The sequence below is a fragment of the Melanaphis sacchari genome, unplaced genomic scaffold, assembly GCF_002803265.2.
Source record: "Melanaphis sacchari strain LSU unplaced genomic scaffold, SCAv2.0 Contig93_pilon_pilon, whole genome shotgun sequence".
NCBI lineage: Eukaryota > Metazoa > Arthropoda > Insecta > Hemiptera > Aphididae > Melanaphis > Melanaphis sacchari.
In genome coordinates, this window is record NW_020271665.1 from 670,117 (window position 1) to 690,774 (window position 20,658).

Consider the following 20,658-nt stretch of genomic DNA (forward strand, 5'->3'; position numbering starts at 1 on the left):
TAACCATTTACTGTTAATCATATTAACAATTTAAATTTAATGTTGTTATTAAATATTATAAAAATTGTTTTCAGTATTTTTTTTGTCGTTTGAACGAAATTAATCAATATAATTATAAGTATTATCCAATAATTGAGGTTAGATTGAGATTTTTTTTTTAAATTAGTTATAGAGTGAAGAGTTTTCAAAAAAATAAATAGTATAGAATTTCAAAGAAAAAGACAATTAAGCGTTTATTTTTTGTTTGAAATTCTTTTATGGTGAGCGCTTTGCTCAAATTTAATGTCATCAGTGTTTTTGAGTACTAGTGTTATTTGCTAACATAATAAAGGTTGTAATACGGGAAAATAACAGGGATCGTAGGCGATATCTCGTTTGCTGTTTATTGACGTTTAGAAAGATACTTCGAGTCCAAAATATTAGAATCGTATCGCTCTCCCCTTTCCTAAATTATTACTATCGGTTGAACTATTGTTTTTTATCTTCCCGAATAAACGCCATTGGACTGGTCTTACACGTTTCGCCAAACGAACCATTTGTTTAGTTTTTGTTATTTTCTCGCTGCGCCCCGCCAAATACGGTCTATGTGCACGTGAACTTTATATTAACCATAGTGATCTGCCGTTCAAGTATAAAAAACAAAAGACTTACGAACCGTATTTATCTCACTTTTGAGATACAGTGACCGAAAGGGCACAGACCAAGTATTTATCGTGCAGACTGTAATTTTTTAATATTTGACCAACAAAAATAGCATTGAAAACGCAATATTAAGTCCCAGTTTTTAATACGTTACATTTTTAAAAATACCACTTTATAATGTTTTTTTTTGTTTTTGTTTTTAGGTGAAAGCAATATTTTAGGTATTATAGAAACTGATTTATTTAAATTGTTTTTTTTTTTTTCAAAATACTTGAGTTTTTAGTTGAGTAAACTACATAATAGACCATTTCAATCGCTATTAGTCACTACAAGGAACTTTATGTCAAACAAAATCTAAACACCCGTTATTGAATTTTGATCACTGAAAGGACACTAGGATATTGATTGTAACAAATCGATAATACGGAAAAGTTGACATGTTGTCTGAAAGATTTTCGGAAACATGGACTGATTACGTTTTTAGATTTTCCTGCATAAATATGGTTTTTGAAAGCTATAAACAAACACGGATCTAAAATAGCGAAAAAGTCAGACTGATATATAATATACCTCAAAGATAAAAAGGAAGTCCATAGTCACAATTATTATATATGATAAAATTAACTATTCGAATATAAAGTATAAATAAACATCAATAGGTGATAAGACAATACCAAATGTATTCCAGTGATTATTCGATGTTTCACTATCATTATTAAATTTATTTATTTATTTATTAATATAAAGATAAAATTGCATTTACGTAATTATGTTTTTATATTTAAAATAATTTTTATAAGTATATTTTAATACATATTTCTTCTTCCCCGATATTTTTCCTTATTTTCAGTTTAATTGTATTTTCGTACGATCAAATCTATTAAAAATAGTAGATTTTACAAAATATTTAATACGCTAGTGCCATTATATCATTTAATATTCTATCAGAGATTATAATTAAATTTTATTTAAATTAATGCTTATAATAAAAAAAAAAAAGTATTTTATTGTTATTATTTATTATTTATTATTTATTTTTTTTATTGGCAAACTTAAAATATGTGTTTTAAATACAATACAAACATAGGTCATAGGATAACTGTTTATTGTAATAATAAATCGTATAGATAAAACCGCACATAATAGGGGAAGTCATCCATTGATAAAACACTTCAAGACAAAGTGTGTTTATTAATCACGCCAGTAAATTTAAAAGGTTATGGTATCACTGCCTTTTCAGGTGATGTAAAAGAGTGTGGCAAAAATGAGAGATGAAATGTTAGACAATTTGTTTGAAAATAAAATGTTATATGAAGCTTCTGTAGTAAATTAAGAGTAGTTAGTTAACAGTATCAACTTTTTAAGTGTTTGTAAAGAGTCATTAGTTAAAATGAAATAATTTATAAATTAAAAACAAATAATTATTCGTTTACAATAAATTCGATTTTATAGCTTCCATAAAATTATTTGCATTATAGTTTATGCATCATAATTATACGACAGTAGATGTAGTATAAGGAAATGTTTTAACATAAACACAATTTTTTCGTTATATTTTTTACTTTTAACTAAAATATAAAAATAAAGTAATTTATTTAAAATAAATATAAATTAATTATTATATAAACATATATATATTTTTTTAATTATTTTGATTTGATAAGAAAACTTGAATGAGGATCATACAATTATATTATAATTTTTGATCAAACATGATATATAAATTCACATTTATTACATTATATTGTATGCATTTATTTAAAATATTATATAATATGTATTATATATTATACCAGTAATTATTTTTATTAATTGTAATTATTATGTTATTATTGGTGTTATATTTATGTATTTATTTTGCAAGAACAAAATATTTTTTTTTTGCAATGTATCCGATGTTTTTTGGTGATTTTCGCGTGATTTATGATATTTTTTAGTATAGCATAAATGGTTATAATTTATAAACATTACTATTAATAATAATGACAAATTGACCTACTTGCAAAACTTCTTAATACGTTTTTGGATATTGTTCTTTTTATAGATAATTTAATTAAAATAAATCAAGTAACAACAAATTACTACCTATAATAACCTAATAGTAATATAACATCTCAAACTCCATGATAAAATACATAAATAATATACACATATTCTTTAATAAAATATATATATAGTTAGCTGCAATAGTATCATCAATATTAATTATTGGCGATTGGTGTGGTGCCAACATCAAACTATATTAGTATTTATTATGAGAATTTTTTTTATTCTAATAATAAAAAAATATTTGATTCCATTTATAAATTATAAATACTTAATTTATATAGCTCACATACATGTTAGTAAATATTTAAATCTGAAATTTTTGAAAAAAAAAAATGTTTAATCTCAATAAGATGCGTTATTCTATTAAAAAATATTTCAGAGAATACCTAATTAGAACTGTAGAAAAGTAAGTAAAATCCTAGTAGTATAAAATAAATATTTATTTGATATTTTACTAGAACATTTTAACGTATTATATGAGTGGATTATTTCAGTTATTAAAGTTCTTAATTTTGGTGATTTAAAAATTTCACCTTTTAAAATTGTTGGATGAAACGCAAATCGTACTAACTATTAAAATTTTTATCAAAATTGAGTGACACATTAAACAATGTATTTAAAATGGTGGAAAATCAATTGGCGTCATCAGGTCCAGTCAAAAGTACTATTTTTTAACCAAAAACCAATATTAAACTAATCAGTCGATGAAAAACGATCTATTTGCACAATATACATTTTGTTAAAATAAACTATTTACTATTTGAGGCTAAACGTCTCGTACTATTTGCTATAGGTTTTGTAATAAAAAATTAAAAAATGTGGTCGAAACGTACTAATTGCACCAATTTCTTAAAACGTTCTAATAAATGTACTATTTTCTAATAATAATTACTATATACATAGGAAACTATATATATGCCAAACGTACTATTTACAAAAACGACTGTCTTAAACTTTTTTTATTGTTATATTTTATTAATTTATATCGTTTTAATCTATATTGAAGGTTATTTGTTCATCATATTACAGAACTGTTAACATATTATATATATATATATATATAAAAAAAAAAATTGTTTGCAACTTTGATACTTTAATTATTATTCCCACTAAAACTTTGTGATTAGGTTTTATTAAAATTACTCTAATCAATGAAATTAAATTGCAATTATAATTTATTGAATAAATTAATATTAATTAATTAATCGATTGTTCATCGTAGATATTATTAGATGTTTTTACCAATTTTGATATAATTTCCATCTAATTTATTTACATTTTTTGTAATTTAGATATGTCAAAGAGAAAAAAGTGAATATATTAAAAAATAATTTGAAGCAAAACTTAAAATACACCAAAGACGCGTAAAACGATTTTTTGAGTTACAAGAATAAGAATCAACTGATAGTGTATCTGTATCCTTTGAAATGATTCAAACACAGCTTTTGTTCAAATTATCAGTTATGGAGGTGTTTTGTAGTATGCAAGTATGGTTATATAATTTAACTTTTGTTATCGATGTACCAATTCAAAGTCCAGAAAAATGTATTTCATATAATATATGAATAGAATTTGAAAGTAGAATTGGACTGAATGAGGTTTGTTTATCACTTTTGGATAATTTGGAAAATTTAGAAAATCGATTGATGTTACAGAAATCACCTCCAATAACTCTCAATCTGTTTTCAGACTTTTATTCGGTTTAAAATAAAAGCCAGTTTACTGTGGAAACATTTTTATACAACATTAACCAATAAAACAGCAACACTTGGGTGATTGGGCGTATTGAATAAATGTTGAGAAAAAAAAGTCTATAATTTCCCCATTTCAATTCGAGATTTTTAAAAGGTATATCGCTGTAAAAGTGTGCGGTTATAACTTAACAATTTATAATTTTAAAAGTGTGGTAAAAATCTGGTGAAAACAAAATTTGATTGAAAATCCATTGAACACAAAATGTACACATACACAAGAGAGAAAAACTGAAAAACTGTTGTCGTTTCCATAGTATACAGAAAAATATTAATATAAATCTAAGCTGCAAAATTAAATTGTAATCATGGAACGTTGTATGATAATGTTAAGGTTCTATTAAAAACTCAAATTATAAAGATATCAAAAAAAAAATTATGTTACAAATTTAATAAAAATGTTTTCTACTTCTAAAGAATATTCAACTTTATGATAATAAAATTTTATCATAATAGTGATGTCGGATGATATTGAAAATGGAGAGCTAAAAAATGTTTAGGATGAAGATAATGACCATTGAGTTATTTTACTGTAGTGTTTGATTAAAAATATACTTATCACATGACATATAATATATTATCTATTTGCGAAGTAGGTTTGCAGGTTTTATTTCTTAATTCAAGTGGTTAAGTGGTTAAACATAATTTATTGTTATAAATGTTGACTAAATTTTAATTGTTTAAGTTTGAAGGTTTTATTCTTTGATATTTATTCACTTGTTTTTTTTTTTTTACAATTTGAACATTTAAAATATTTAAACGTTATCTCTATTTTACTTTTTCGAGTTTTAAAATGTTCCACTTTAATATTTTATCAATATTATATTTACCTTAGTTGTTTTTTTTAAATTTTTATTTTTTTAACTTTTAAAGACTTTATATTTTAATGTTTTTTTATTTTACTCATTCAAGTCTGATGTCAAGTATTCATCTTCAATATTTTGTTTACTTTGTTTCTACTTATTAAAATTTATTATTATAGTATTATATCAAAATGTATTATAATATATTAATATATATTCATTTAATTTATGTAACTAATAGATACTACCCGTATTCTGCTTATTATGATTAAATTTTTTTATTATAATCAATTTTAATTTAAAAGGTGATAGTAAAGTGTAAGATAAAACTTACCCGAGTCAAAACGAAATTAAATGTTTTGATTTTAAATTAGATTAAACTATATCCATAAAAATATTTATAATTAATGGAAATATAGTATGTTTTGCAGAAATTTTAGTTAAAACCTCCTATTAATGTTCATCAATACAAAATATACTAGTTTTTGCAATTAATAATATATTCTAATCAAACTCAAAATTTAAAAAAATGTATTTATTGTTGTATAATACATTTTAAAATCCGTTTACCAACAAAAATGTATTTGTTAGATTTGTAACTATTTTTAAACATTTTTATGTCGTTTTATCTCAATAAACTAATACACAACAGAAAATTACTTCTCCTGAATAATATGTAAATCACAAATATGAAATACATTTTGTATTGTCACTCAATCTTTATCTATTAAACTAAGTCTGTAGAAGCTCTTTGAAGCACCATCATATTGTACACAAGGGAGCACAGAATGTGACGTGAGACTACGATTACGGCTCGAATTCATCTTGTGGCGCCAGCGTAAAAGTTTTTCCGATGCTCTAATGTGAAAAATTCCAAAGCAAATAGTAACCAAACGCACAATTAAAGGAAAAAAACCACCATCCTGAAAAATTCATCACGGTATTTGTTAATGTACGATGGAAAACAATGAAGTGAACAAAAAAAACCCTCATAAGAATTCGAATGAAAACAAAAAGGACCAACACAGCGAGGCTACAGACAATAAATCTCAACAGGAATTTTACGGTCGTTCAGATTGGATCGACCTTTCTCGGGCTCTGCTTACGAATTCATATCACACCGCCTTGGCCTGAGAAAGGCTAAAACCTTTATGTCTTTATAGGAGTTTATTTCATGAAAGTTGTTGGAGGAAAATACGAGAGGGACGTTATAAACGACCCGATAAAAGCCCCCACTGGAGCTGGCCAAAAAAATTAATTATTATTAGCTATGTATTGGTATGCCGTACGCAATTTTTAACAACTGTTCCTTTAGTTGCATGAGCTCGACTAACTTTGCAATCCAGAGTAGATCATATATCACTGAATTCAAAATGAACAAAGAATTGAGAAATAACTCGAAATTAACCTTAATCGCATTTACTAAAGTCTTTTATTTTTTTGTGTCATACATATTGTAGCTTTAAATAGTTATCCAATAAAATAAAAAGAACCAAGTTAACTTGATTAGATATAGTCTTGTTATACTGTTATACATTAAGCCTGGTAAAAAATAATTATTGAGTAAAACACTGCTAGTCTCGTGAGTAATCACATTTACAGTTAGCTAATACCAAGAAAATAATAAAAAAAAAAAAAGTTCTAGGATTTAAATCCATAGTGTATTATTTGATGGTGCACGAAATGATTTATCTAAGAAACAAATATACTTTGACGGTATCCATATGGCATAAATATAAGTAAATTTAATATTAATTTAGGCAAAATCATATTTTAATGGCTTAAAAATAATTTGATTAGACTAGCGAGATTAGTGTTTTATATGCATTATGATAATTGTTAATTTCAATTGCAATCTCATACTTTAAAACTTGATGAGAAATTTTATAAAAACTGATAAATTTAATTTGTAGATACATTTATTATTATTATTATTATCAGTAAATATAGTTTTTGATAAGTTAGACGAACTAATCATTGGCACTATACGTTTTAAATTAAAATATATCATAATTTGTATTTTATATTAGATACGTTTTTAACGAAAAAAAATATTGATAAATTTTTTAACGTCTATAGTCAAAAATATTATTATGTGTTGCTATCGTGAGTGAGAATACGTAGATGACAAAAATAATCTCGCACAGAATAAACTTTTTTAAGTAAAGTCAAGAGATTTGGCACGATTCCTTTCAACAACAAAGGCGTTTATAGTTTTTACGCGTATAATATATCTTTCTATTTCATGCACTAATAAATTGAATTTTTTTATGTACTGTTTTGATTTTCTAAAAAATATAATTTCCTTTAAATCCACAATATGCAGTATGAATAGACGTTATCTTATACATTATAGAATTAGATGCCCAATTATTAAGATAAAAAATAAAAATAAAATATAATCAAATAGTTTTCACATTGAAGTAGGTATTATTTAAACTATATTAGATTGTTAAATCATTAAATTAAATAAAGCTAATGTTTGATAACAATCAAAATTACATAAATATTACAATAACCGTATTTCTTGGTATGTTTTTTTCTGTTTTAATTTTTTTTTTTTTCATTAATTCCAAAAAAATTCTAAAATATTTATTTTAGCTTATTAACTATGTAATTTTACCAATAGATCCATTGTTCCATTGTATTCATCAAACATTTACGATAATTACTTTTTAAAATGTTAAATGCCTAATAATAAGAACTTTGAATAATTTTAATTTGGTTATATCAATAAAATACATATTCACTATTTATAATATATAAATACCATATATCATATGAATTTATAATTAATATTTAAAATAGGTATGTTTGAATAGTTTGAAACATTTTAAATTAAAATAAATATTGAATTTATCAATTAATTTTAGTTATTATATATTATTAGGTATATTGAAATGGACATTGGACGTTGTGAAAGAGTTAAAATAATATTTAGCCATAACCTATCTTTAATCGACCACAAAACTAAATTGAACGTTGTAAGAATCGTTTTTACCAGGTTTAAGTGCATTTTTAATTTTTAAATACTTACCATCTGGTACTGCAGATGATGACATTAAGAAACCGACGCAAGCGGCCCCGGTGCCATGACCCATCAATGTTACGTTAGTTGGATCGCCACCAAATACAGCTATATTCTCTTGTATCCAGTGCAAGGCTGCTATTTGATCCATAAGACCATAGTTGGACGGTGACTTAAGGTGTTGATTGGAGTTAAGATTTAAGAAACCTAAAAAAAAAAAATAAATAAGATTTCATATGAATAATATAAAATAATAAAAAGAGATAAACTAGGACAATGCAACATTGATTTACAGCAAGCAGACATGAGCTTAAAACCGGGAGCCATTTGTTCATGATGTACACTTAAAAATCCGTGGAGAGGGCTGGAATGGGTTTGAAGGGAGAGATGAAAGTCTTTTTGTTGATACGGTCGAGGGAAAGAGAAAGAGAGAGAAACCAGTAGGAAGGTTTGTTCCACATTGAGCTCCTTTTTCCACTTTCCCAGACTCGATAAAGTGTAGTCTTAAAAGGCGGATGTGACTTTAAGACAGAGAGGAGGGCTACACATAATCCATGACAATAAATGCTTCTGGGAATTCGGCTCAGTAGATGGTTACCAGATGATATCGATGAATGACGACAGCGACAATTGACGAGTAAGATTTTTAGTAAATTGCTCTTATTTGTTATTTTTACGATTTACTGTTATTTATATTATAAGAGTTATTTAAAATAGTAGTAAATATACTACTATGATGATGTAATAGACTTATCATTACGACTAAATAATTATTAAACAAATGCATGTTTAATAAATTTAATAATTATGTGATTTTACTCAATTCTACATCGTTAAATTAGAACTGAGTGCTATAAAAATCACATTAGAAATCATATGATTTAATTATAATCATACATTTAAAAAAAATAAAATATCAATAAGTATAATTTATTTAAAAACGATATTAAGATATGGTACATTGAAACTATAAAACTAATATTTTACTTAGATTGCTTTGTGTATGTGTAATACCGAGTTTTAATTGTAATCTTATGTCAAACTCAACTAAATGCATAATAATATGTAGGTATATATACATTATTCCCTTAAAAAAAAATGGATAAAATTGTGAACCTATTTTATATAATGTCTAGTTAATTATATAATGCTAATAGCATTTAAATTAAATGTATTTGTTCTAGAACTTCTTAGATGAATTAAGAAAATAAATGGCTTACATAATATTTATTATTTTTAAATTGTTTAAATAGGATAAAACACACACTGACGAGTTATGTCATGAATAATTATGTTTAATTAAGTAGATTTTTTTAAATCATGTTATTTATTTGAACTTATTTGGATATAATATATACACCAATTGTCATGAGTTGTTAGAAATAACACAATAAATAATATTATAAAGCTATGCATTTAAAACAGTCAATCATTCTTAATATACCAACTAACATTATTTAGCGTTGCATGATTTTATTGTTATGCGCATTGTATTATATTAAAGGTAGGTAGTAAAATTCATTGCGAATTTCAACTGACATTAATTTATGTTAAATCAATGATAGTTGATTTAAACACAATATCAGCATTTCAATTCTGTTATTTATTTCGTTGTACTTGTGATTAATATGGTAAGATTTTTAATAATTATTCCTTGGTTAATAATTATACAATACTACAAATATTTTAATAATATATAGTGCAGTATAAGTAATTATAAAATATTTTGAAGTTAACCATACAGAATAAAATTACATATTGATCATTAGAGCTATAAAATTTTGGTTGATTGTTCTATCATGTCATAGCGTGACCATAGAATAAGAGATATTAAAAGTAATGTGTTTAATAATTAATAACAAAGGTTTAAAATTGATGAATTGTAATACTTATTTGAGTTTATTTTTTTGAGAAAATCTGTTGATAATTTTAATGTAAATTAGCTATGGTTTACTATTTTTTACAATTAAAACATAGTTAAATATTATTATTATTTATAATTGATGATAATTAATAGCTTTTCTGAATCTAAAAGTTATATTTTTGATCTTAAATTAGAATGTGTAATTATAACTATTGTCATTTATTATATAAAAAATAAGAAATGTAAATTATTATAAACATTTTATTTTTCTATTCATACTTATGATCAAACAAATTAAATAAATGTTTGATACCACTTAATGATAATTAATAAGCACATAAATATTAAAATACTAAAACATTTAATACACTTAATATAATATTATAATTGTGTTCAAATATATTTTACATTTGTATATTACTCGTAAGAGAAAATTATAATAAGCAATATGTATCGTTTTTAAATCTATGTAAACAAATACTTTATTTTTTTTCCTTCCATAATTTTAAGCTACGATATACTATGTTTAAATTACCAAAAACTTTGTTCAATGTTCATTTCATTTGAAATTTAGATTTATGAATTACATAATATTTAGCCACATACTTATAAAAAAAAATTTCAATTTATTCTATGGATTTTAAAGCGTTTCGAAATAATAGAATAATAATGACATAAAATGAGTGTTTTATTTCAGAATATATTTTGTTTAAAGGCTTTTTAGAAACGGACATAAGATAAAATGTGTATTATCATAAATTACGATTGTGGTCATAAGTCCTTATAAATATTGATGTGCAGAAATTATTTGACGTAATTTAAACGCAGTATGAGATAAACAAATATTCACGAATTCAAAAAGGTTTTCCAAATAATGGGTAAAAATTTAAATGGAAGTTAGTAAAATTATACATATTTCAATTTAATACTTTAACTAAGTATAATAAGTATATAAATACGAGGAGGTGTAGTTAGAATGAAATCTAATTATCACAACGACACTGTGCAGTTTTGAATGCAAATATTATTTTTAGTACTCGCATACCGTATAATTTTTATTAAACATAAATACATAATACAAAATGATGCAATACATTATGCAACGAATAAAAATAGTAAACTTAAAAATATAATAATGCATCAATTGGACAAACAATGCGAAAGAATAATTTGCTGATATTACATAGTAGCCACGTAAAATATAATACTAGAGGCACATACATGTGAGTAGATATAAATTACAAACTTACGCCACGAATCAAATTCAATTATAGATAGGAAGGTATTGTAGTGTAAAATTAATAGAAGTCACTTCAGCTCTGTGTATACAAGTAGGATATTGAAGATTTGCTGAGAGTCTTATAGATAAAAATAAACGAAATGTCCAGTTAAAGAAAAATATAATATCAATAAAAATAATACTGCGATTGCAGCATTGCTTGCGTTTGTAAACTAATTAAATAAAGGATCTGATATTCCATCGGTTATAATCTATACCATGACTACTTACGGAAATGTGATTTCTTGTCTGTGTAATATAATGTTACCTAGTAAATTTTTTAAAGGAATGTTATGGAGTTTAATTTGGTTTATCAAACATTTATTATTTATTGATCGCAATAGAATATCAATTTAATTATTATATTTGCATAATATACACAGGAATTATTATGATTCAATGATTGATTATTATTATGATTTATTTCTAAGCTATTTGATTAATATATAAGCAACACAGTTGTTAGCAATCGATTTTTAATAGCACATCATCACGCGTAAGTCTTAGTAAAAAAATTATTTTAACAGTGTCTATTGAAATATTATTAGTTCCAATGTCGATGATCATAAAAATAATTTTTATTAATTTTTCATATTATTTTTTTTAAATGTTTTTATTAACTTGTAATAATTATATTGGAGTTATAAACACTCAAATAAACTGCGGTCGACAAATCGGAAGGAAAATTGTATGCAAATGAAATTGAACAACACGAATGCTATTAATTTTAGTATGACAAGTGACAACGAATGATGTCAAAATGCAGTGTCAGTTATAGATTAAACTATATTTTATTATCATAAAATAATATAAAACTACATGGTCTAAGAATTTTAAAATTATAGGTGCTTACAATAAAATATGATTAATTCATATTTTTAATGCTCTACTTTTTTTTGTACATATAAGACACATTCTTACTTTTTCTGCAAGTTTTTCGTCGTATATACATATAATAGTATAATACATCGAATAATACACATGTAAATTTTGTATAGAAATTTTCAACTTTATCAAATTTATAATAAAACTTCTGCATATACAAATGTTTAAGTAGAAATTGCATAAGCAGTAAAGAAATATCATGGAAGCATTAAGAACAAAAATACTTTGTAATCATAAATCTTTATTTTCTCAGACTAAAGTCTACTATGGAAAAAAAGTGAGAGTATAAACAAGACCATGATGACTGAGTTGTAATAAATTTAAAAAAAAATATTAAGAAAGTAATATTTTTAATTAGTTTAACTTTTCAATTTACGACCGTTTCCTCGCAATAATTTTAAACATTATTAATTCAGTAAAATATTTTGAACAAAGTAATTTATTTCTATAACTAATAATATACCTGTAAATTAAATAAAAATTTATTTTCTTTAATAGGGTGGTAGGCTAAACAATATTATGCCCAACATTTTGCAAGTTTACATCTTTCATGATTTTTAAAGGACATTTTATTGATAGATTGTCATTTTATTCAGATCTTTCACAATTAAGAGTCTAAAAATTGTCATCCAGCACAACCATTTTTAACAAATCCATCGCAATAACAAATAGAAATGATAAGGAAATAGTTCTGGTAAAAATCAAAAAAATAAAATAACCACCAATGGATGATACTATAAATTAAAATTATATTATATTCAGAGGGCGTTGGCTCATTAAAATGAGTATTTTATGTTTTCTTTCTAACCAACATGCAATTTAGCAAATTCAAGTCAGTTATAATCATATTAGTTGTGAATGTTATAACGAGGTGTATAAAACCAAAAAAAAATATTATACATTTCAAAATGTATACTGTAAATTATATTTGAAAATATTGAATGTAGTAGTATGTTATAATTATTTTATGTGTTTTAAGCGTTATGGAATAAGCTTACCTCCTTTTTTCTCAAAACTTTAAATTTTAGATATTTAAGCGTACACTTATCGTCATTTTTTATTATTAAATATATATATATATATATATATATATAATTTTAACAAATTGTATAACGCTAAAATCTTATATATTTCAATTATAATTGAATTGAAATTATTAGAATGTAAATAATATTAAGAGGAAATTGGTGTGTCATAATATATATTAATAGTTTTCAGTAAAACCCCCAAAAATATAAAGTCATGAACAATAATATTAATACGTAACAAAGAAAATAATATATTTTCTTCTATATATATATATATATATTATATATGTATTAAATATATAATATTTCAGATGCAAGACACAGAAAATAAAATATATTTATTTTAATTATAAAAATAAGTTTTTGAAACCTAAAAACAAAGGTTAAAACCCTAGATGTATTTACTAGGAATGAAAACACTGTCCATTCGCTTTTGACTTCACAAGTATGTATTGTACTCGAGACTTGAGTAAAGTAGTGGAATAGGCATATAACCATTTAATGTAGATATATCATATAATGTGAGATAATAGATACACAAGAACAACAAACATATAATATAATATGATAATGCAAAACATTTTACAATTAACTTTTGGTCTATATTAACCCATTCAAAAGAGTGCTGATATTATTGTATGAAACACAATCAATGATTATAATTTACAATATTAAGTTACGTTATATATTTAAGACTCTCAAATGACTAAAAATATAATAAAAACAAACTATGATAAAAAGTTTTATCGAAAAACTATGTTTTATATATGCCATACTGCGTAGATCCGTGTTAAAAACAATACAAAACAAGTTACTCGGTTTATTGACTCAACCTATCGACAATTGAAATCTGGATGATGGTGTTTTACCATCATTATTATTTTACACTTTTATGTCACATTTTATAAACCTGTTATTACCCATGGTGATGTAATGGTATGCTTATATTATGAAAATAATATTTATTTTTTTTTGCAATTTTCGTGATTTTCCCAAATCTGTTTTTAATAATTTACAGATATATATATATATAATTATATACCCGTGTATATAATACATGCATACTTTTATTTGATTATTTTTTTTCTTTTTAATAGTTTAAAAATTAAAAAAAGAAAAAAAACAACATAGATTTGATAAAGGATTATTATTGGCTTTTATTTTAGTCTTATTAATGTGATTAGGATTATTGGAGTGTCTGTAGATGACAAGTAGGTATACCTACTTAAATTTCGTATTATTAAAATTATTATTGGTTTTTCAACCTGAGACTAAACAAATAATAAGTTGGAAATTATAAAAATTTAACTAAATATAGCCATAATTGTAAGATTAATGACATAAATATATTTTTATACCAATAAGAATATTATGTATGTAAGAATTCAGTTTTTGTGTTTTAAGTGCAACACTCAACAGGAATCCGTAGTAAGAATGAATATTTTGTTTTTAAAAATAAAATGACCAAAAAAGTCCTATTTTAATTATTGCGCGTTAACAAATTAATTTTCGGTAATTTTTCGTCGCGGTGAAGTTTTCAAAAATCATTATTTCTGGAGAAATGAAACGAGAAAAAGGGTATCAGACATATAAGGCACTGCAAATCATTTTCTTTTACGCATCCGAAGCAAAATGAAAACGAGCTTCTTTTTCACCTAAACAGTGTATTCTCTGGAGGGACACGAAAACGAGCTTTTCAGAGATAGGATTTCACAGGGAGTATATGTATATATATACACAATGACTGGGATTGGGTTCTATTAGAAAAAAAAGCAAGAAAAGGAAGTCGAAAAAAAGCAATTACTCGTAACAAGAAAACGGACGGCGTGAAGTTAAACGGATAAATCAATGGCAACCACCCAACAACTATTTGGAGACGATTTTTGGAGTATCATTCCTATTGGATATCAACTCAGCTGCTATAAAATTAGATATTATTATTATTACAAAAAAATGCTCAAAACCATTGTCACATTTTAGGTTCTGGGCTATGCAATAAATGTAATAATATTTAGGATTGAAAAAATAGTATAAGTGGTGTACTTAATAATATTTATATAAATAAAAAAAACAAATTGGTACTTACTACTTAACACTACTGAACATATTGTGGTTAATTGGTGATGCATAATAATTTCTATTTTTCTGTTATTTTTTTTTTTTCTATTAGTTTTATTTCTAAATTTTTTAAAGCATTAGATATGTTTTTAGTTAATACTAAGGTTTAACAAGATTCAATTTTATAGCAGAAATCGTACTTGAAGATAGAAATATATTTTTCTATCGAAAATACGATAATGGACACAAAAAAAAATAAAAATTTACATCATAAGAGTTAAAGTTTAAAATTGTTTAAGTTTTATAACTAAAAAATATTATTATGAAAATTTTCATGATATTATAAAATACAATAAAATAAAATAAAGTTAATTAACAATTGGACATTTACGATTATTATAGAAATATTTAGATGATATGAAGTCATCATAACAAGACTCCAAGTTTGACACACTCAAATCTCTCACGGTTTTCAAACAGTCAAGAAAGAACCACTTTATGCACCGTCTGTAGTGTCCAAATCACCATCAGACACCCGTTTAATAAAAAATACTAGTATATCTCAAGGCTAGAATAAAATTCAATTTTTTTCAAATCAATAACTGAACTATTACATAATTTTATTGTCCTCAGTCAATTTTAAATATCATTATATTCATCACTGCTGCAAAATTTCAAAAAAATGTATGAAAAACTCTTATTATAATTGTATAATATGGAAATATATAGTAATACAATATTTCTACATCCGATGGCCTATGCTGTCGAGGGTATTTTATCAAAAAAAAAAAAAAATTGACGATAGGAGATATAATATATATATATATATAATATACACAGGTATACATTTAAATATTTTAAATTGTTTAAACAATTTTTATTCAAGATATATTTTTATTTTTTTAATAATTATTAAGTTCTTAATACAGAACTTAAAATTAAATATTTAAACTAAATAAAATTAAACATAAAATTATGGTATAAAAATAGTGTATCTAACCGTTTATTGATTCGACCTAAGTTAGAAGTGTTTTACACTATATAATATTTTATATTTTGCAATTTGTATAATGAAAATTTTAAATAAAAACAACCTAAAATTTAAATATTTTAATTACATATTACAATTTCTGTGGAAAGGGAGAATTTATATTCTTTCACATATAAACATTTAATATACATAAATATTCTCAGTAGGTGATAAAAATCAGAGTTTCGTTAGAAGCAAAAAATGTTTTCAAATTAAAAATAAAAACAAATATCTAACATACATAAAAAAAAAAATCCTATAGCTCGATTTATTTTTATTCTTTTTTCGTTGTTTATTTTATGTTGGCTATAGTTTCGAAATAACTTTAAACTTTGTTTTGAGTTATATTATTACAAATTAAGTAGAAGCCGGAAAAGATTAAGTACCTAACTAGCTGTAATAGAAAATTGAAATATTGATATTTCCTGTGTATTAATATGCACGAATTTTGTGCATATTCATTCGTACTTATTATTATACCCCTTGTGCATATTTTATTATTGTTCTAATTTACTCAACATAAGGTATGCGTTTATAAACCTAAATAATAATTAATTAGTTTATGTTACAGACAAGTTATAATGTTTAATATGACTAAATCTATTAGTTTATTAACTGGTAGTTAATTATGTAGGTATTTCTGTTCTAAAAGTACATTATCTTCTCATATAAATTTAATTTTGAAATTATTATTAGTCTAATGAGAAAATGTATCATAACGTACCTAATACTTAACATTTCTTATTATATCCGTATTGAATGGATAATAATAGATATCCTAATTTTTTTTGAAACATGTATGAGTATAGCAAAACTAAATTAATTTATGTTTGCTATTCTATCCTAAGAAATTATACGAAAAAATAATTTGAAGTATTATGCCATTATGCGAAATATGTATGTAAATAAACAATTGGTAAGAGAAATGAATTACAATTTTAAAAAGCTTAAAAATTGAAATAACATGTAAATTCTTAATATTTGAGAATAATTTTATTTGAATTTATGGATTTTGTAAAATAATACATTCAAAATGAATGATTTAATTATAATATTATAATGTTTAAATAAAATAATTAAATTTTCAATTTATTTAAACGTTTACTTAATATTTATTTTTATTTTTTTTTCTCTTTGTAACTTTTACTCATTTAATATAAATTTTAATATATTATAAGAAAAATAGTTATTATTAAATTAGTATCTTAAGTACACATTATTTTCAATTTACTATTTATATGTTATGTAATAATTTAATGGTATACATTTTTAATAGATACATTTTTTTTAATATACCTTATCCATATATTTTATTAAAATAAAAATAATATTTATTTGTTTTTATATTTAATAAAACAGAATTATAAAAAAACTTATTGATCATTAAGTTCAACAAATGTTATTTTTAAGCTATATACTATTTATAGTATATTAACTTGTAATTAAATATATAATGTATTTCTTTGTACGAAATGAGAGTTTAATAACACTGCTGTTTTATTGAACTATAAATAAAGCAAAATGTTTAAATTGTTACACAATATGTTTCTCATTATTCTTATTAATAATTTTTAGATACATTTAATCTTTATAATTTAGCAAATAGAAAGAAAATAATTAATCTAAAATGTCTAATAAAACCTCTAAAATAATTTGAACTGTTAAATTTTTTGAATTCCACTATTCCTAAATTTAGAACTAAGCCATCAAATATATTTTTTATTAACATACATAAATCTAATATTTTGTTAGCTATTCTTATAAATAATAAGATGTCAATTTTAAATTGTGTATAAATTATTTTTTTTTGGTTTTACAATAAATTTCATTAAATCTCTTAAAAATCACGTAAACAACTTTTTTTTTTTAATGTTTTTATTTGATTTGTTATATTTTTTATTTACTTTTGTATATATTAATTTATACTAAATGGAAATTGTTTCAAATTTTCTATTTACACAATTAATAATTTCATGTGATTGGTTTTTCCTTACCGTTACCTAAATATATTACAATATACATAATACATAAACATAAATAAAAAGTTGTCTAGAAAATTATGTTAATCTTAATAAAAAAATACCACAATCAAATTTTAAAAAACAAATAAAATTTAAAAAATCACGCTAGTAAAAATCATCTTGATAATAATCTAATTGACACAATAAAACCATCAAGTATATTGCATTATATAAAGGCTAATAATATATTATAATATACTATATAATGTTATATAATTATGTTTATATATATATATATATATATATATTCTGAAAATGTACGAGGATCGATATGTTTTTGAAACTCAAATATTTTAAACAAGTATTATTTTAAGTTCATATTATAGTTTACACCCTTTAGATATATACAACATGATTTTATTATATAGTTAATTTGTAACAGCTATTATTTTTTATAGTAAAATATTGATATTCTTTAAAGATTAAATAGAAAATATTTTTTATAAACATTTTAAATAGATGGCTTAGAATATAATGATGAATTTATATAATTATAATAATTATGATATCAATATTAATAATAAGTTACCACTTATATTTCAATATTAGTTATTAGAAAAAACTATAATGGTACAGTACCCATTTGAAATTAAGTTTTTTCAAATGTTTTTTTATACATAACCTTTAATTAATTTTGTATGTCAAAGAAGATACTCTTACATTAACTTATTAATTTTGCTGCGCATCTAGTACCTCCTCTTTCTTGTAGCGTTATTTATTTTTAATCAACCTTTTCGAGTTAAATTACGCAGAATATATTACGCATAGTGGGACCTACCTAGTGAGCGTCAAATATTTTAAGAATTCCCATTAATCAAGTAAAAGATTTAGAGAAACTCTATTATAATTATAATTTGATTCAAAAAGTACGAAATATAATAAAATTAAGATCATAAGTTTAGTGTTCATCCTTAACGAAAAATTATGACACTAAAAAATGTGTTTTATACTTGAAATGTATTCTATTAAAATTTATTTTAAAGATTTAATCGTTGTGGAATTATGTTTAATCAATTATATTATTATATTATTTACACATAATGTACAATATATTTAAATTTTATTATTTAATCACATAATATATTTTGAACACTTAATAGTTTTAACAATATAATATGTTTTTTTACACTCGTTTTATTATTTTATATTGTTATATCCATGGTAAGTTACAATAGATATATCACTGTTTATGTATTTATTATTAGAAATTTTTGAAAATTGATATAATCTAGTTAAATTGTCGTGATACTTTTATTGTAATACAAAAGTTTCAAAAATTTACAATCTATTTTAAATACATTTATTATCATATTTTCTCATTTTATGTTCAAAACAAATATGTATTTTTATCATTTATTATATATGACATAAATATTAGATTTAAATTAATTTATTATTATAAATGCTGTACGTTTCATATTATATAAATGTATTATATTTATTTAAATTACAATTGAAAAATGATTTAATATTGTTTTTAATATTATCAACATTTAATAAATAAATAATAAATTCTTTACTCCTATAATAATTAATTGTAAATTTGAAAACACGCAGGAGTAGAAACAATGAGAACATTTGTTAAAAACAATTCGTATTATTACATATTATATTGAAAAATTGAATGGTTGGAAAAACTACCTTCTAATAATATTATTAATAGAAAATTAATCATTTAGATAAATTAAATTATTATTTTGACTATTTTCTATGCATTAACGACATGAAAATGTTACATTTTATGTCTATAATATTTTCTCTTAATATTTTTATATCAATATGATATACTTTTCGATTATTTTATTGACAACAATGCATACAATGATTTTTCAAAAGCATACTATAACGGTGGAAATTTAACTAATGAATAACCATATTATTATACACTCTCGGTCCTTATAATAGTTTACATTGTTTTTCTACTCCCAAGGTACCTATACTCAATGCAACCGTTCAATTGAAATTGGCCATTAAACTGCCAACCCTAGTGACTTATGGCAATGCTTAGCAGTTAAGTCACTATTTTAAGGTATTAGGAGTAATAAAATATAATATAACTTAAACAAAAAATAAACAAAATATATTATAATTTGTTTATCCAAAAATATATTGTTTTTAATTACTTTTATTTTATTTGTTTTGTTTTTATAAGTTATATACAATATACAGAATTTAGTACAATCAGTAGGTATATATAAGATGAGAACAATAAACAATTTG

At 22.9% G+C, this 20,658-nt stretch overlaps 1 pseudogene; it reads right to left on the reverse strand.

The window, feature by feature from the left end:
- LOC112603025 overlaps positions 1-20,658 on the reverse strand; it is a 134,709-nt pseudogene that overhangs the window by 91,807 nt on the left and 22,244 nt on the right.